Source organism: Panthera leo, chromosome F2, assembly GCF_018350215.1.
Source record: "Panthera leo isolate Ple1 chromosome F2, P.leo_Ple1_pat1.1, whole genome shotgun sequence".
In the NCBI taxonomy this organism is placed as follows: domain Eukaryota; kingdom Metazoa; phylum Chordata; class Mammalia; order Carnivora; family Felidae; genus Panthera; species Panthera leo.
The window spans coordinates 67776288-67794768 of NC_056695.1; the positions used below are offsets into that span (position 1 = coordinate 67776288).

Genomic DNA, 18481 nt, shown 5'->3' on the forward strand with positions numbered 1-18481 from the left:
TTGGTTTTGGCAACCATCTCTTGATAGCGAAGCAGGGAGTGAAGTGTAAGGAACGACGCTATTCACGTAGCGAACCACCCTGTGTCTGGTGAAATACATTCGTTATGAACAAATATAATGGAGCATATGTTACAGAGCTGCAAGTTTCCCTAACTGCTGCATGTGCCTTTACTGTGTTAGGGATTCTTTTATGTATACACATGAGATTTAACTGGAGAAAATTGGCTCTGCTATTTGAGCCAACCTATTTACTTAGCTTTTTTTTTTTTTTTTTAATAGATCACCCAGTGACTTATTTTAAATTCTGTTTTTTTAGTAAACAGTTACCTCCTATATGCAGAGCACTGTGGTAGGTTCGAGGAACATAGGGAAATAATTAATGTCTTGGGAGTGAGAGAAAAAGGAAACCGGTCACCTGTGATTGCAGGGCCTAGAGCTTGACATGCAAACTTTGGAGAAGAAACAAGAGAGTGAGCTAGAGGGTTGATGAAAAATGTTGAGTAGAGTTTTTCAGCATAAATGTGGTCTGTTTATTTATTTAGGAAAAATAATAAGGATCTGGGGCACCCGGGTGGCTCAGTTGATTAAGCGTCTGACTCTTGATTTCAGCTCGGGTCATGATCTTATCCTGAGGTCAAGCCCCACTTCGGGCTCATGCTGGGTGTGGAGCCTGCTTAAGATTCTCTCTCCCTCTCCCTCTCCCTCTCCCTCCCTCTCTCCCTCTCTCTCTCTCTCTCTCTCTCTCTCTCTCTCTCTCCCCCCCTTCCTCTCTCCCCTCCTGCTTCCTCTGCCCCTTCCCTGCCCACACTCCCTCTGTCTCTCTCTCTCAAAAAGAGATAACGATAATAAAGATCCCAGGGTCAGATGCATTAATCAGTTTTCTTTACTATGTAATTCTTAGTGTTTATCGTGCAGTTTGATTAGAATGTCAATTCAGTGAGAGCAGGTCCTTGTCTGCCTTGATTGGTATCATCTCTGGTGCCTAGAATAGCACCCAGCGTGGGCCCAGCGCTTCATATATACTCGGGGCATTGAGTGAATGTTCTCCAGGGAACAAATATTCCACAGCAGACACTGTGACCCACACTGGTCCTGGGAATGGGAGGATGGGGCAAGGTGCGGTGTCCCTTTTCACCCAGATTGCTTTAGCACACCTGGCTGATGACCGCAGTCTGGGTCAAAGTGTGGCTGCCAATTGGCAGGGGGTATTCCCAGACTTCCTGGCAACTCTTCTCACCCACTTTCACCACTGAGTGCTCACCGATGAGAAGTACTTTCTTTCTCTTCCCCCCCCCCCCCCCCCACCTCCGGGGTAGGAGGCTGTGTTCACCACTGGGTGCTCACTGATGAGAAGTACTTTCTTTCTCTTCACCCCCACCCCCGGGGTAGGAGGCCGGGGGACGGGGAAGTGGGGGCTATTCTTTGACTTCATTCTAGTTGCGTAAAGCAGGAAATTTCCAAGTTAGACTCTAGAGCTTTTAATTCCTTCCCTGACCATCAGCCTTCACAGCCCTCTCTCCTGTTATGTGGTAGCGTTGACTTCCCTCCTCACACATTATTAAGTTAACGATGCTTTTTACATTTGTTGATGTGGAGCCAAGAAAATACAGTGGTAGTTTATTTAGGTATGTATTTTTTTCTGCTTCAGAGCACAGTGGTTTTATTTTACATTTACCTAAAGCAAAAGATTATTTCCACAAGGAGAGGAATAGGAATTATTCCTAGACAGATGTGCTGTCTAGTCCCCTTCCCAAAAGCCTCTACCAGTCTTCTCTGCGTTTCTTCTCCCACTGCTACTGCTGCCCTCTTTCCAGTTTGACTCTCAGCCTCCTACGTCCTCCCTGCAGCAGACTTGCCTTCTGCCAGTTTCTGCCAGAGTGATGGATCATCCTAAGATAGGGTCATGGTTGTTTGCCACGTGGTCTTCTGGAGACTCCCCGAGCCTTCCAGAATAAAAAGACCCTTGTGGCACCAGGTTTCTGTTCATTGTCTCACCACTCTGCTCACCGCTTTGATCCAGACACTTGCCATCGCCAGAGGGTATTGTGTTCTCTTTTACCTGCGGACTTTCATGCTCACTGATCGCTTTGTGGAGGGTACTGCTTTCTCTGCTCTCTCTCCCTCTCTCTCCCCCTGGCCACCCCCCCCCCCACCCCCCGTCTCTGTCTCTTGTCACTTGCTTAGGACAAATCCATCTTTCTACCTTAAATGCAGATATCACTGACTTCGGGGGGGGGGGGGGTCTTCCCCAAGATAGGATAAGTGCACATCTATAACATGGGATCTTGAAAGAAGTTTTAATCTGGACAATGATACTGGATATCAAAAATTAGGAGGATTCGAACATGCAGTTGTTTACAAGAAGAATTTGAAGCAGCTTATGGTGGCTTTGAAATATGCTCATTGTTTGTTTGAATAGTGTGCAGAGTGGAAGCCAATACTAAAAGACCCGATTTATTATTTGATACTTGAAGAGGTATTAAAACAATCCTTTAGAATAAAATATTCTAGGCACCTGGGTCGCTCAGTCGGTTAAGCATCTGACTTCGGCTCAGTTCATGATCTCGTGGTCTGTGAATTCGAGCCCCGCGTCGGGCTCTGTGCTGACAGCTCAGAGCCTGGAGCCTGCTTCAGATTCTGTGTCTCCCTCTCTCTCTGCTCCTCCCCGCTTGTGCTCTGTCTCTCTCTGAAGAATAATAAACATTAAAAAAATTTTTTAAATAAAATATTGGGTTTTCAAAAATTTTTTTTAATGTTTATTCATTTTTGAGAGAGAGACCGAGCATGAGCAGGGGAGGGGCAGAGAGAGAGGGAGACACAGAATCCAAAGCAGGCTCCAGGGTCTGAGCTGTCAGCAGAGATCCCGACGCGGGGCTGAAACCCACAGACCATGAGATCGTGACCTGAGCCAAAATCAGATGCTTAAACGACTGAGCCACCCAGGCGCCCCTAAATAAAATACCTCTATGCAGTGCTTTGGGTGATAGTACATGCCAGCACAGACATACTTGACTGAAATACATTAACTTTCTCATCTTGGCTGACTCAGTTGACTTGACTAGCAAGTCCTGCCATAGCCCCACCTCTGAAAATAGAAAGTGTATTATTATGTTTTCAGAATTCCAAGCTTTAAGAAGCAGTTAACTATTCTTTGGCTTTGCTCTGAGGGCCAATGGCCTACGGCTGAATTCTGATAATTGCATAGGCTGGAGGTCAGAGTTGGAGAAGAGGAGGTCCTCAAGGAGCAGAAGGTTGAGAGGACCGTTTTAGAATTCTAGGTTATACATGCCAACATTGTAGTTAATAAAACACACCAACTACATCTGAGGATCAGGCTAAGCTTTGATAACACAATGGTAATTTAAGACAACTATGTCAACTGAGTATTAAAGGCACAGAATGTGTGTCAAGATTTTATAATGTTTTGCTGGTAATTGTTCTTTTGGGACTCGATTCTAATAAAATAATCCAAAATGTAAATGCATTTCATATGCAAAGATATTTCTCAGTGATATTTGGAATTTGGAAGCAATTGAGATTTGTGAAATCATTAATCAAAAAACTTAAATGTTTAGAAAATGTTTCATCATGTTAAATTTTAGAGGAATAGAGATACTGTATATGTAGTTTGATCACCATTACCAGGCAAGGAAATACTGTAAGCCATGAAATGAAGTAGAAAGAGGCACAGGGCATGAAGACCAGCAGGTAATCCAGTTAGACTGTAAGTACATGGGAGATAAGATTACCAGGGTAACTGGGCTCATTTATAAAGTTATTTGTTGCCTTGAATAAGACAGTTTAATTAATAAGTCATGGGGAGTGTTAAGTTTTTCATTAGGTGAGCCATCTGATTAGATTCTGACTTTAAGAAGGTAGATCTCGTTGTGGTATATAGGATAAATTGGGAAAGGAAGAGGTCTTGTTATAATGATCCAGTCAAGTGCTAACCATATCCTGAATTACTGCAGGGGAATAGGGAAAGAGAATTAATGCAAGAGGTGTTGCAGAGGTAAGATCTGGAGGACTTGTCAACTTATTTAAAATAATAACAAGCATAGGGGAATCAGGAGTTGAAGGTGGCTTTAAGGATTTTAGTTTGAGTAACTGGGGGAAAAGGTGATACCATTAAAAGTAGCAAGATGTCTCATGAGTTGCTGGTCTTTTGGTGGGAGAATGATTTTGTTGAGTATACTGTGTTTAAGGTGCTGGCTTTTGGCATAGATTTTTGACAAATGGTTAGAAATTAGGAAAGTTTTGATGTCCAACCACGGCTAGAGAGAGGGAGAGAAAGGCTCTCCACGTGCTCCCAGGTGATAGTTGGAGGGCGGAGTAGATGAGCCGCACAAGGAGAAGAGTCCAAGAGCAAGGAGAGGAAGAAAAGGAGGAGCCAGCAAGGAACCTTCAGGTGGCTAGAAGGAGGACCGAGGGGCAATGGGCCAAAAGCATTAAAGGGAGAAAGAGTTTGTCTTCCTGACATCATTTGCTTCTTTTAGTTGAATTTCCAGTTACCAAGGATGCACAAACTTCTCAGTCCAGAATGGAAAATTATTCCTATTTTTCGTGTCTCAAAATTCATAAACTAAATTTTATAATCTAATGAGATTGGGGGTGTGGAATTGGCCATTGTCTATTTTCCGTGTTTCTACTTTCTGTTGGAAGTATTAACAAATACTTTTGGCCTTTCCAGATACGGGTGTTTAAAGCAATGAAGAGTGGAGCTCACACCTGACTTCCACTATTCGGTTTTGTAAACAAGAAATGCACTGTGTAGTTTTAAATAATTCTCACAGTGGGTAGGGGGATGGAAATGAGGTGTAATAATTTATAATGGAGAACAGGTTTTTAAAAATCCATCAAAAAGCTGGTAATAGCAGTTACTTTTTATTTAGAAGTTGTGCTGTAATCACAACTAGAATATTTTATTTAACAATTAGAATCTTAAGAATATTTAAAAATAAACATGACACATCTAGGAATGGTTTGCATTGGCTGTAAAGCTGAAGCTGCTCTGGGATAGAAATTAATATTGTGGAACACACTGCCCCAAAACTTAGTGCCTTAAAATAACCATTTATTTGGCTTGTGATTCTGTGGATTGGACATTTGGGCTGGATTTAGCTGGGTGGTTCTTCTGCTGGTCCATCTAGGCTCACTGCCACGTCTGCAGTCAGCTGCCTGAGTGTCTCGGAGCTTCTTGGTCTCGGGCACCCTCAGGTGGGACGGTTTTCCCTGCTCTCTCTGGTCTCATCCTCCAGCACGCTAGTTCAGGTTCACATAGAGGCAGAAAGGAGAGAGGAGCCTCAAGGCAAAAGCAGAAAGTGTCTGGAGGCCCCAGCTTGGAAATTGCACAGCATAACCTTTGCCAGACATTTGGTCAAAGCAATCTCAAGGTGGCCCAGATTGATGGGGTGGGGGAACAGACTCTCCTCTCCATGGGAGGAGACAGAAGTACTGTGGCCACATTTTCAGCCTACCACACCAATTCATATTTGTTTATTTCGAATACTCAAATACCAGATTTTAACTACTGGAACAGTGTGTGTGTGTGTGTGTGTGTGTGTGTGTGTGTGTTACTAACCGTCTCTTCTCAATATGCAGCTCTCAGAAGCGAAGGGTATTTGAAGTAACCTCACTTTTGTGAGTCATCCGTTTGATCAGGGACATGTTTATTCAGATACCAAAGCAACCGAAGAGATAATTTAACATAAGTAAAACTAGACTACAACTGGTTTACTTGCACAATATTTATTGAATAGCTTTGAGTGCCTCCTTGGTGCCTGGCACTGGGATAGGTATTTATGAACACAGAAAAAAGAAACATGGCATAATCTTTCAACAAATTTGTATTCTTATAGGATGAGCAAAATGTATGCCCGTTCAATCCCAGAAGCATATATTATTAATGTGTCAAGGACTGGGCTTTAATCAAAGATCGTACACAGATGGACATGGCTTAGTCTTTTTAGTGGAGCAGAGGAACAGATACTTAAAACCACTGTAATTCAAAGCGAAATAATAAGTTCCATGAGAGAAATATGAACTGAGCGCTATTGAGTTAGGAAAAGAATAGGAGGCACATGACCAACTGCCAGGATGTGTGATTCATATAATTAACACCTGAGTAGGAGAGTGCTTTGAAACCACAGGTGATGGCTTCATAGAGAAAATGAGTTTTGAACGAGACTTTGAAGAAGAGGGAGAATTTGAATAAGTGGAGAGGCGAAAATCCTACTCAATTTAGGACTGAGTTGTGTTTTCCCAAGAAGATAATTATTTAATTAAAGAGAGAGCCTTTTAAAGTGGCAAATGTTAAAGAGCATGAGATAATACAGTAGGAAGACTATAGAAAACATTATGCTGGGAAGATGGCTGGCAAATTTTTTTCCCTTTGATGGTGCCAGGGCTTAATCTTTTTATCAGATATTTGTGTCGTTTGGTTGGAAAATTGAGTAGGGAATACTTATTTTACTTCATAAGGGCACTGAACATTTTCATTTTCATTGAACAGCGCTCTGTAGTCATATATTGGTTTAAAAACTAGAAACAAGTATTGTGTGTTCTTGTTGATCAGGAAATCCAAAATTAACCAAAGTAAGGAAACCCCCATTAAGTAATGTTGGCTGGTACTTTCTGCACGTGTGTCCAGATAGACATAAGAGCTGAGCTGGTAGAAAGAAATTGAGGAGATTCCTTTCCTAACTTTGACAGGTAAATTTGCTTTTCAGTCTTTCTGTTCTCCTTTGTCCTGTTTAAACAATTTAAACTATTTTGAGAAGGAGAAGGATTGATTATAATCATTTTACTTACTGCCAACTGAATAGTACAATACTTAGGTATACACCGGTTGCCAAAGTGCTAAACTTACCTGTGTAATTAATAATCGAATACAAGAATCGTAATTTTTATTTTGGTAAATCAAAGGCAGTATTTCACTGTTTAAGTGGCCTTTACAGGACACAAACATCATTAGCTAGTCTATCACTGCTTTTCCTTTGGAAGTCAGGCCTTTCTCTCTGGAATCCTTCCTCTCTTAAGTTTTGCATTTTCCTCAGATAGAGAGCTCATTGAGGACAAGAACTGGGCCTTACTAAGTTTTATGTCCTCAGTATCTTGCAGAATTCCTGGCTCATAACAGACATTCAGTAAGTGGCTGGATTATATTGTACATTCATACACATGCCCCGTTAAGAGGAAAGTACTAGAAGAGAAGTGTGGGGAAGGGAGTAGCTTTTCAGCGTCTGTGTAATGTTCATCTCTCTTTTTTTGAGCCACTTTGCAGACAAAAACTGGCTTCTTATTGCTTTCTCCCTCTGCAGTCTGGCCTCTGGGGCAAGTCGCAGCCTTCCCTGGCCACCTCCATCTCCCCCCTCCTCGGGGCACATCTCACTCAGAGTGCCTTCTGTGGGAAACCTTTGCTACCCACTTCAGCTCAAGATAGCCTGCTCCTTTCTGTAGCACTTCTTCCATATAAATATGCACACACAGAGGCGCCTGGGTGACTCAGTCGGTTAAGCGTCCAACTTCGACTCAGGTCATGATCTCACGGTTTGTGAGTTCAAGCCCCGCATCGAACTCTGTGCTGACAGCTCAGAGCCTGGAGCCTGCTTCAGATTCTGTGTCTCCCCTTCTCTCTCTTCCCCTCCCCTGCTCTTGCTGTCTCTCAGAAATAAGTAAACATTAAAAAAAATTAAAGGGGCGCCTGGGTGCCTCTGTCAGTTGAGCATCTGACTTCAGCTCAGGTCATGATCTCGCAGTTGACAAGTTCGAGCCCCGCGTCAGGCTCTGTGCTGACAGCTCAGAGCCTGGAGCCTGTTTCCGATTCTATGTCTCCCTCTCTCTCTGCCTCTCCCCTGCTCATGCTCTGTCTCTCTCTGTCTCAAAAATAAAGGTAAACATTAAAAAAAATTTTTTTTAATTAAATACACACATATATTCCCTGCCCTTCTCTAAAGTTTTTATCTTTTTGATTGGGTAATATATGCATATAGTATAAAATTTACTAAGTACACAAGACTATGTGGTGAAAAGTAGGGTCTTTGCCTCCCTGGAGGCAGGTACTGTTGCCTGTTCCTTTTGTATCCCTGTAGAACTATCTCTGTGTGTGTGTATGTCTCTCGATGGTATCGTGTCGGCCATACTTCTCCTTGGCTTTTATCACTTAAATATTTTGGATCTCTTTTCATATCAGTACAAATAGGGCTTCTTTATTCTTCTTAATGGCTACACGGTAGCTCGTAGTTTTTAACCAGTTCCCTGATGTTGAGGATAATTGACAATTACCCACATTGCTGCAATAATAGTCTTACACTCCACAGACAAAATTCCACACAAGTAGGTCTATATCTGTAAGAAAAATGCTGGTGAAGTTGCTGGGTCAAAGCATATGTGAATTTTTTGATTGTCCTGTGGAGGACAAATTGCCCTCCATGAAGATTATATTCATTTAAATTTCTATCAACAATGTGTGGGAGAGCCCGTCTACTACATACTGGCCACTTCAAGTTTAATTACACCTTTTGGGCCTTTGCCACTTATGTGTCCCAGATAAACTGTTCTTATTCTGTTTCTAATGTTTGTTATCCTTTCGAACATTTCCATGTATTTCCCTCGCACTATCAGTGCTTTGCTGATCATCTGATCAGATCATCTGATATTTGCATTGACTCTGTATTTCTTAACTTTCAGGAGAATTCTTGTTTCTGACGTTCTTTCCCATGAGCATGTACCTGTCACTTCCAGGTTTGGGTGTGACAAATAGAGTCATGCTGTTCTGCATCTTTGTGTTGTTTCCCCTCAGTTACACCCAGTGCTCTGGGAGTGTTTATAGATCGATGATCCTAAGTGGGCAGAATGTATCCATGTCACTTTGAAGAAGAGAGGGTTATGGCTTTCTAAATATTTTACACTAGTTCCTGCCTTTGTGTTGAATATTTTAAGTAACATTATTAGCATCTGTTACTCTATATACCAATCATTTTCAGGGCTCAAACCCAGCCTGTTTGCTTTTGACTTTTACCTTGTTAGAGATGCTAACACAAATTCACTTAAAGGTACCAATAAGATTTTATGGTCTGTTTCCTACTAAGGCCTAGATAAAACCTTTCTGGATCCACTCTGGCTGAGAACGTGGGAGGAAGAATCTCTCAAAAGATGCCCTTTTGGGGTAATGAAGAAGTACGGGGACTTGGCTGGGTTAACAGACTGTCCCTGCAGAGCTGAGGCACTGAGAGCCAGGTGGGAGCTGTGCCGGGAGGCCTAGTTCATAACCAGGCTACGATACCACCTCTCCAGACAGCAAAGTGAGAAGAACGGGGTGGGCAGGGCGGTTGTTAGCCAGCCTGAAGTATTTGACGGGAGGGAGGATTCAGGTCAGAGGTTCCATACGTGACCACTGAAGGTCATTGCGAGAGTTTCAAGTATTTTGACATGTTAGATAGTTTGTAAATTTCGGGTGGTCCATCAGGTGAAGAGAGAGACACGGTAGGCTAGAAAGTACTGATTCACAGAATCCGAATACTTCCTTTATTAAAGTAGCATTTCTAGCTGTTGGGTTACAGTTGTATATTATGTGCTGCACAAAACACCTGGCTGAGGAGGCAAGGCTTGATGAAATGCTGGCCTGTTTTCTGACCTCCAAGGCCTGTACCCCGTGTGCCTTGTCCTGATTCATCTGCTAAGTCAGATGCGCAAGGTAGGCATGCAGAGGCTTTGTTCCATTTACCTCATGTAATCTGTTAAAAAAAAATTAATCTTAGGATCAATGTGTAACAATATTTCTAATCCAAAAATTGCATTTAGTCATAAATAATAGCTGGTCATAGTTAAGTTCTCTTGTAGAAAACGAGAATAGGGAAGAGAAGAACTTACTTACTTGTACGAGTATGCCCCTTTATGAGAAAGGAATCTTGGAGATTTGTGCTTTTTTTTTTCTTTTTAAGCTTTTATTCTCTGCCACACGATTTTCCCTTCGAGGAGACTGGAAGTAAAATGAAGCCCATAGAAGAATGTCCTTTCACGGGGCTGTCTGCGTCTCAACAGTGTGCATGAGACCAGTCATGTTATTAATTGTGTTCTCACTTGGCCAGAGGGTTAGCTGTTCTGAAATGTGATTTGAATGCCCATATCTTTCATAGGCCTAAGCTTGTCTCTGGTCTTTTAATAAATAAACATTTTTATTGAGTGATTCAGCTCAAATTTATTGTCCTAAATAGTAGAGTCTACATAAGGCACTCATACTTCCCCTTTCTTGTTTCTTTCTCCCTCTCCCTCTCCCTCTCCCTCTCCCTCTCCCTCTCCCTCTCCCTCTCCCTCTCCCTCTCCCTCTCCCTCTCCCTCTCCCTCTCCCTCTCCCTCTCCCTCTCTCCCCCTCCCCCTCTCCACCCCCTCTCCGCCCCGCACCATTTGGCAAAGCACACAGAGGTCTGGAAGTCTGTAGGCCACATTAGCCTGAGATGTAAGTTTTCTTTGGCTCGCATAGTGTTGAGATTTGTTGTTTTTAAAATGCATTTAGGTAAGAATTGTGCTTCTCATTGAGTCACTGCTCTGACCATTCGTGTTTGTCCTCTGCTGGTTCACTTTCAGTGTCTTTCCCTGGTAGGCAGTCAAGTTTGTAGTTCTCACTTTATGTTTAGGCCACCCTGTGAACATAGAATTAATGCAGGAGATTGGAAGGTAAGCTAAAGTCCTGCCCCTCAGAGCTTTGTAGAGAAGCATTTCACATCGAATAAAGAACTCTTAAAAAAAGGGGGAAAAAAAGAACTCTTATTTCTGTTTTAAGAAATGTTTTTGAATGTTAGTACCATTTCATACCAGTATCCTTCCCCCCAGCACTCCTCAGATTTAATTACCATTGGGATGGGTTGGGCCTTACAGTAAGGTAAACACTGGCTTAGTAGACAGAATTAGGGAACTGTATCAAGGTTTAGAGTACCAAGGGTCAGTAGTAGGCTGGCCACTTGCAGCCAGAATATACACAGACAGTGAGGTCAAGACAAGTCATAGGTCGTAGTGAGTTAGACAGACTGGGGAATAGTAATAGCATCCTTGGCCGTGGGGCAAGAGAATGCAGAGTCCAGGCCTCTGGGACTAATGTGCACACGCACGAGTATGAGATGAGATCAGAATAGGCAAGGAGGCTAAGCGGTGGAGGCTCTGGGTCCCAGATGAGGAAGAAGGTCTCTGGGGAGACAGTAGAGGGCACTAGGTGGGGGAAAAAAAAAAAAAAAAAGGACTTTGCTACAGAAAAGCCTCCTTTGGTTAGCTCTTTCTTGTTTATTTAACACACTTTCTTTTTTAGAGCAGTTTTAGGTTTACGGAAAAATCGAGCAGATAGTAGAGAGATTTTTGATACGCTTTCCCCTCCTCCCCATTTCCCTATTTTTAGCATCTTACAGATTAGTGTGGTGTATTTGTTATAATTGAGGAGCCAATATTAATACAGTAGTATTAACTAAAGTCCATCATTTACATTAGAGGTCACTGTATTACACGGTTCTGTGACGGGATTTTGATGGTAAAATATTTCTAACATTTACTTACCATTTCGACTGTTTTTCCACGTTCGGTTCAGCGGTGTTTACTACATTCACATTGTTATGCAGTCATCACCACCATGCGTCTCTGGCTCTAGCACTTTTTCACGATCCTGCGCCAAAACTCTGTACCCATGGAACCGTAACTGTGCATCACCCCTGGTAACCACCGTTCAGCTGTCTCTGTGTATTTGACTCTTTTATGTACCTCGTTCATATAAGTATGTCTGGCTTATTTCACTTAGGACAGCAGTGTCTTCGAGGTTCACCCGTGTTGTAGGGTGTATCAGAATTTCGTTCCTTTTTAAGGCTGAATAACATTCCATTGTACGCATCAACCACATTCTGTTTATCCATTCATCTGTCAGTAGACACTTGGGTTGTTTCTGCTTCATGGCTATAATGCTGCTAATGAAGATTGGTATAAACATACCTGCTTGAGTCGCTGCTTTCAATTTTTTTATGCCCAGAATTGGAATTACTGGATCAGATGGCCTGTGGGTTTTTGACCAGTGCGTGATGTCATGCAATCACTATTACAACACATAGAATAGTTTCGCTGCCCTGAAAATCTCAAGCTTCAACTATTCATCCCCCGCCGTCTTTGCTTCTGCTCAGATTTTACTATATTCCTTCTGTGGACATTTCACTACTTGTTTATATTGCACTCAGGTAAGCTTTCGGGTAAAGATGAGTAGGATCCCAGAGCTATTAGAGTTAATTAAACCAGAGATCCAGGGACTCAGGAGGCAGAAAATTCTGATAAGTTGTGGTCCCCTGGGCTTTTAGATTCGAAAAGTTACCTATGCAATAAACATCTAGGTAACAGATACAGAGCTTTACACCGCGTGGGTTTTAAGTTCGATGTTTGTGGGTATGCAGTTTTGTATTCCATCTGTTTGTTCTGCAAAGCTTTATTAAGCACCTATTATATGCCGACCCCTGCACTAGATACTTTCCGTGGGAATTCAAGCTGCCATTCAGGCAAGTTAGAGACTATCGTAAGAGCTTCCACCTTTTGCACCAAGGAACCCTTTTTGCACTTGTTCTCCAAGAAACACTTGTTTTGTTTTGAAAGATGTCTGTTATGTGACTACACTTGTGCTAGGCTTTCCCAGCTCTTCACTGAAAATAGCTTTTGAACCTCCGTGATCATTTTCAGAGAGTCTTTGTGGTTCTCGGTGTCTTGATAAGAGCGTGATGAGGCTGTGTGACTGTCTGCTCTGTCCTGTCATTACAGCTGCACCAAGGTACTTTGTGCGGCTGTCTTCTGGACTTGGCTTGCTCACATTCCCATTTCTCTGTCTTCTCCAGTTGCTTGCTGACCTAGCCTTTTCCCCTGTACTTCCTTTATGCCAGTGACCATGTACACGTAAAAAACTATACCGGAATAGAACATGAAGGGAAGAGAAGGCTCCTTCCTCAGGAGGCTGTGTTCCTTAAAGCAGGGGTCTCTGTGCATTTTTCATTGACCTCCCCTATCAGAGGGAGCGTCCGCTTCCTGATATTTTGTATATTTATACATGTTCTGCATACAGTCTGTACATTATTAGCGGAACCTAATATTTTTTTTTTCCATTTTTTAGATAAAAGTTAGTTTTAAATAGAAATTCTAAGATTTTGCATACCACAGTGCATGCATGTATCTTACTTCGAAAACCGGTGCTGAGATGGCTAGCTTTCATATTTTTTACTGAGCCAAATACCTCACCACTCTGTCGAACTGTAGCATAGAGTCTGTCGGTAATGCCAAGGAGTCTAACAGCTATAAACAGACAGGTGTGTTTCATTAGGGAAAAGTCCTAGCATCTATTTCTTTTTTTTAATTTTTTTTAATCTTTATTTTTGAGAGAAGGAGAGAGAGAGTGCGAGCAGGGGAGGAACAGAGAGAGAGGGAGACACAGAATCCAAAGCAGGCTCCAGGCTCCAAGCTGTCAGCACAGAGCCCGATGCGGGGCTCGAATTCACGGACCACGAGATCATGACCTGAGCCGAAGTCGGACGCTTAACCGACTGAGCCACCCAGGTGCCCCATCCTAGCATCTATTTCTAATTCATTGTGCTACTCAAGTTTAACTCCATGTGCATTTGTAATAGAAATTAGCATGTTCTGAAAAATTGAGATAGTTTCAGATCAGATGCTAGCCATTCATCTCCCACAAAGTTTTTTGCACACCTTCTGAGTGTTCACATTACTACGTTACCAGACTCTGATCATTCACTGTACATGATACCATATAATGATTCCAGTTGACATCCGTAGACCACGTTTTCTACTGTTTCTGCTAGATACTTTGTAAGTGTTGTTTTCTCCTGTGGCTGTACTATCAGAGACATGTGACCGGTTATGCCTCCTAATACAGAGCCAAATGAAATCCATGAACAACAATCCACTGAAGGTACTTTAATGACACAGACTTTTATATGAATGATTAATGCTGTACTCTCTACATATTGGCTGTTTGGTCTCTGGAAGAGCAGATAGAAGCAGATGGAAGAATAGCCTGAGTTGCATTTAGTGTTTCCAGTGTTCCGAAGCCTGGATGTAAATGAAAGATGAGCATTTCTCCTTAATTTATCTGGCTGGATTCCTGTGCCTAATGGCTGCATATATACCATAAACACTGTGAAGAAGCAGCCATGGAAACACTTGTTTTCTTGTTGGGCTAAATTTACTCTGGGTTGAATATTAACACAGTGCCTGGCAGTACTTTAAAAGCAAAAATAGCTTAAGCGTGACTCACTCTGAGTCATTTACTGCTAGTGCTGCTATATTGCCTAGAGCTTGACATTGAACAAGTTGGCAGCCTGTATTGCTACATTTTTTCTAGGAACTCTGAACAGATTTCATTCTTGTGAATTCGCTTGTGCAACGATATTAAATAGAGTAATATGTTTATTTTGTTTCAAAGTCAAATGAATTTGAGAATGGTGAAACTGAAGTATTTTTCTTGGGCTTTCTGGAAAAGCTAGATTCTCAGAATTCTCCTGTGGTTAAAAGACTTACTTTATCTTTTAAAGAATTAATAAAATGTCATGGAGGTTTTGTTTTAGATGCTTGGGCTTTTCTGATCAAAAACATCATACTTCCTGAAAATCATTATAAAAAACGAGCTTAGTAGTACTACCAAGTAGGAGTCATTAATTTTCTGACATTAGCTGATGAGATGAAAATGTGCCATCCTGAAAGCTTCTTTTCTCCTCCTCCTCCTCCTCCCCCTCCTCCTCCTCCTCCTCCCCCTCCTCCTCCTCCTCCCCCTCCTCCCCCTCCTCCTCCTCCTCCTCCCCCTCCTCCTCCTCCTCCTCCCCCTCCTCCTCCTCCTCCTCCCCCTCCTCCTCCTCCTCCTCCTCCTCCTCCCCCCTTTCCTCCTCCTCCTCTTTCTTCTTCTTCTTTTTCTTCTTTTTTTTAATGTGGTGAGGCATGTAACATAGCCTGCCTTGTAGTTAAGCTGGGTGTATGACCTGTAAAGTTCTCTCTTGTTATTAGAGATTATATAATGGGAAGTTCATTGGTTTTGAAAGGCAGACCAAACCCACCCACGGGATTTCTATTGGCCCTTTAAATACACGTATCGCATGCCTTCCCCCGAGTAACTGTGTGGCTGAGGAGGGAGTGAACAGCTTGTTGGCCAACTGTAGGAAAACTATTAAGGATCGTCAGTTGGTCTCATCTGAGCTGGGGTCAGGATGGCTGAGAATCTAAAACTATATATATGAGATTGATTTTCCCATGGTGTTGCAATCTTTTATTTTAACATGTTTTTGTGTTTAGTTTTTGGAGTTGCCTAACAGTATAATTTCAACTGAGGCTTAGTTTCAACTCTTTTATTATAATCTGTGGGAACATGGGTTGTTTTTTGTTTGTTTTGTTTTTTTTTTTTTTTCTATTTAAAGGCACTATCATTTTGCCTTAGGATTTCAATGATTTATAAAGAGAGTTTTCCTATGATAGCCTAAAACCAAAATGAGCCTAACCTAATGCTTGATATTATTTTGAAACTGTTTTACCATAAAATTCTTACACTGGGAGATGCAACTCTGGCAGAGAATTTCAACATAGTTGCATAAATTGTGTTTCATATTACAACTTGTTCTCTACTTGACTTCATTGAAATTAATAAAAGGACTCTTTCAGAAGGATCTGGTGAGTTAGCATCATTATTTAAAAAAAAAAAAGTAAAGAACTTACTCATAATGTATCCTGTGTTGCTAAGTTTTCAAAGTTAGCTATCTCAGCCACACCCGAAAAGCCCTTTCAGAAGACTGAAATTCACTTACCCATTTACATCGCCTTAGAATTTTCTTCCCGATAAAGGAAAGAGTAAAAGAGCTGAGATCAATATGAATTTTCCCTATGACATATGGTGATTTCATGAAAACCTAACATTTGAAAACTGGGTTGCTGCCAAACCTTGAATGTGAAATGTAGTTCCTTATTCTGTGGTTAAAGAGAACCTTTAAAGCCGGGCTTTCTGGCTTGGACCCTGTGGGTGCTAAAAATATCACCAAGGTGCTTTTTGTATCCCAAAGGGATTCCATCATCCTGCCTTACTTAGATCTAGAGGATCTAGGTTAAGGTGCGAAGGCTGCCAGGTCGTGCCGTAGCATTCTCCGGTGTCGTGGTCACACTGACCCTCTGCTGCTGCGTTTGGGAGGTATATAAACGAGTTATTTGTGTGGCTGGAAAATTAACTCAAGGTCTAGTTAACCAACGCTTCTCAGGTTGTAAGCTGAAAGGGCTAATCCAGATAAATCTCAGCATAGCCCAGTAGCCACTCTGTGTTTATTACAGTTGTGTAGGTGGGTCTCGTCCATAGAAATGTACGAAGATAACCTAAAGTCTTCGTGCGGGGCCCAGCACACAGTAGGTATTCAATAAAAGCTCACTGAATATGAATGTACTTATATGACCAGTAGTACAACTGCTCACCATATTTAGTCAGCCAAGTTTTGTTCCGTTCCTTTCCTTCATTTCTGTACTCAAACGTTTATTGAGCTCTTATACGCCAGAAATGTGTGAGATATTTGAGATAAAAAAAAATTAATAAGCCTTCAAGAAGTGCAGTCTTCACTTGGAGAGGCAGTTAGGCAAATTATTAAATACACTCATCATCTGCTTTTTTTTTTTTTTTTTTAAAGTCTAGGTACAAAGATGTCATGACCTTGTGGTAGTAACTTTTTTTTTTTCAGCCAATAGCAACTGTTGACATTGTATGAGCACTTACTGTGTACCAGCTGTGCTCAGGGTGCTGTGAGGTGGAGATGGTGGTATCATTCCCATTTTACAAAGGAAGGTGTTGAGACTCAGAGAGCTGAGCAGTTGGCCCAACTTCATATTCATGATTCATACCCAGGAAATCTGGCTGCAGAGTCCATGCCTTTAACCATTGCATAAACTGCCTCTTGTTGATTGGCTTTGCTGAGGAAAAAGAAAGGACACTTAGAATAAGTAGGAGAAAGTGGGGGGTCAGTACACCAGGAATAACGGGATCTCTTTTGTGGAGTATTAGATTTTTTTTAAAAAAATGAGTGATGATTTCGGAGTACTTTTGCTAAAATCTGTGTTGCTAAAACAAAGTGCCTTCATAAGTAGGCTAATTCTGAGAGCGATTTACCACGTACCCAGCATATCTTTCTTAGGCTATATGTGCCAGTCCCTGAAATGAGCTGAGTCTGAGGACTCAGTGTTCTTTCACATGACCTCAGAGACTAAAATCAACTCTTAAACCAGTGCGGGGTTCTGCCATTCAGAGAGCAGTGCCTGGAAACAGCTCAGCTCCAAGTAAAGTTTTCCATCGTCCGAAGGCCGTGTTCCTTCCCTCGTGTCGTGGCTCTTCTAACTAAGTTCTCTGACAACCTCTTTCTGTCCTGTCAACTCCATTCACCTCCAGCCCAATGATTTTTTTTTTTTATAGTCACCACTACCAAACAGTTATTCAGACCCTGCAGCTCTTGTTTCTTCCTTGGCTCTGTCCACGTTCCCGATGGCTGCAGCTGAAGTGGAAGAAGTGAAAACCATCAGCTGGCCCTGCGCCCGCGTCCTGTAGGTGAAGCACCTCCTGAGAAGCAGGGCGTCCAGGGACAGGGAGCAAAGAAGCTTCTCTCCAGGGAGGCCCCCTGGCATTTTGTGTTAGTTTCAGTGCTTTGGGGGACATTTGTTTTCTTTGGTAGGGTATTTTTTAATGTCTTGGCCTATTTTATAAGAAAGGGTTTTCTCTTAACATGGCCCACTGTCCTTATTTGCTGAACAGAGTTGTCTGCAAGGACCCTGTGGTTTTCACCTCATGCAGCCCAGCTTTGGTCCATTGTAGGCAAATTATGATTCGGCTTGGTGGGTATAAATGCATTTCCAGGTATAGTATCCGCGGTTCTTTTTTCTTTTTTTTTTTTATTTTTTATTTTCCAGTAATGATTTCCAAAAGCTGGATTTTTAATAGGCTTGTTACAGCTTAATGGAAGTCACCGAAGTTGCCCTCACTTAGCACCCACATATGTAACACTTAGCAATAATTTACGCTTTTGATTCAGTACACACTTTATATTGTTAAAAAAAAAAAAAAAAAAAAAAAGCACATACAGTTTTCTTCAAGAAACCCAGAATCAAACATTTTGTCCCGGGCTTTTTTCTCTGCATATTAAACTAACGTGAGTGGTCAAGATGATGGCGCTGTGGAAAGAGATGCATTTGTTCCCTGAGGGCATGGCGGCTTCTGACTAAATATTTCTTGCGCCCCAGTCTTTGTGTGAGCTTTCTTTTCAACTTGTCTCATCCTGACATTCTAAAATAACACTTTATAAATTCACCGGAAAGGGAAGGTGACCGTACAGTTATCAGATAGTGAACTCTAATCACGGGGCGTTCGCGTGGGTCGCCTGTAATTGAAGACAGTGCGTCCTTTGTAGTTGAAGTGCAAGGGAGGACATGGGATGCTCAGGAACAGAAAGGA

At 42.0% G+C, this 18481-nt stretch overlaps 1 protein-coding gene and 1 long non-coding RNA gene across 4 annotated transcripts in view; one reads left to right on the forward strand and one right to left on the reverse strand.

Annotated features, from left to right (window-relative positions):
* NSMCE2 (NSE2 (MMS21) homolog, SMC5-SMC6 complex SUMO ligase) overlaps positions 1-18481 on the forward strand; it is a 216537-nt gene that overhangs the window by 77619 nt on the left and 120437 nt on the right. The gene's annotated exons all lie outside the window — the stretch shown is intronic.
* LOC122210874 lies at positions 8531-12013 on the reverse strand. 2 transcript variants are annotated; one of them, XR_006198335.1, is made up of 4 exons: positions 11542-12013; positions 10402-10640; positions 9875-9979; positions 8531-9734 (listed from the first exon to the last, which is right to left on the reverse strand). It is a non-coding gene; the product is annotated as an uncharacterized LOC122210874 (long non-coding RNA). The 2 variants fall into 2 exon arrangements; XR_006198334.1 differs by having other exon boundaries at positions 9875-10101.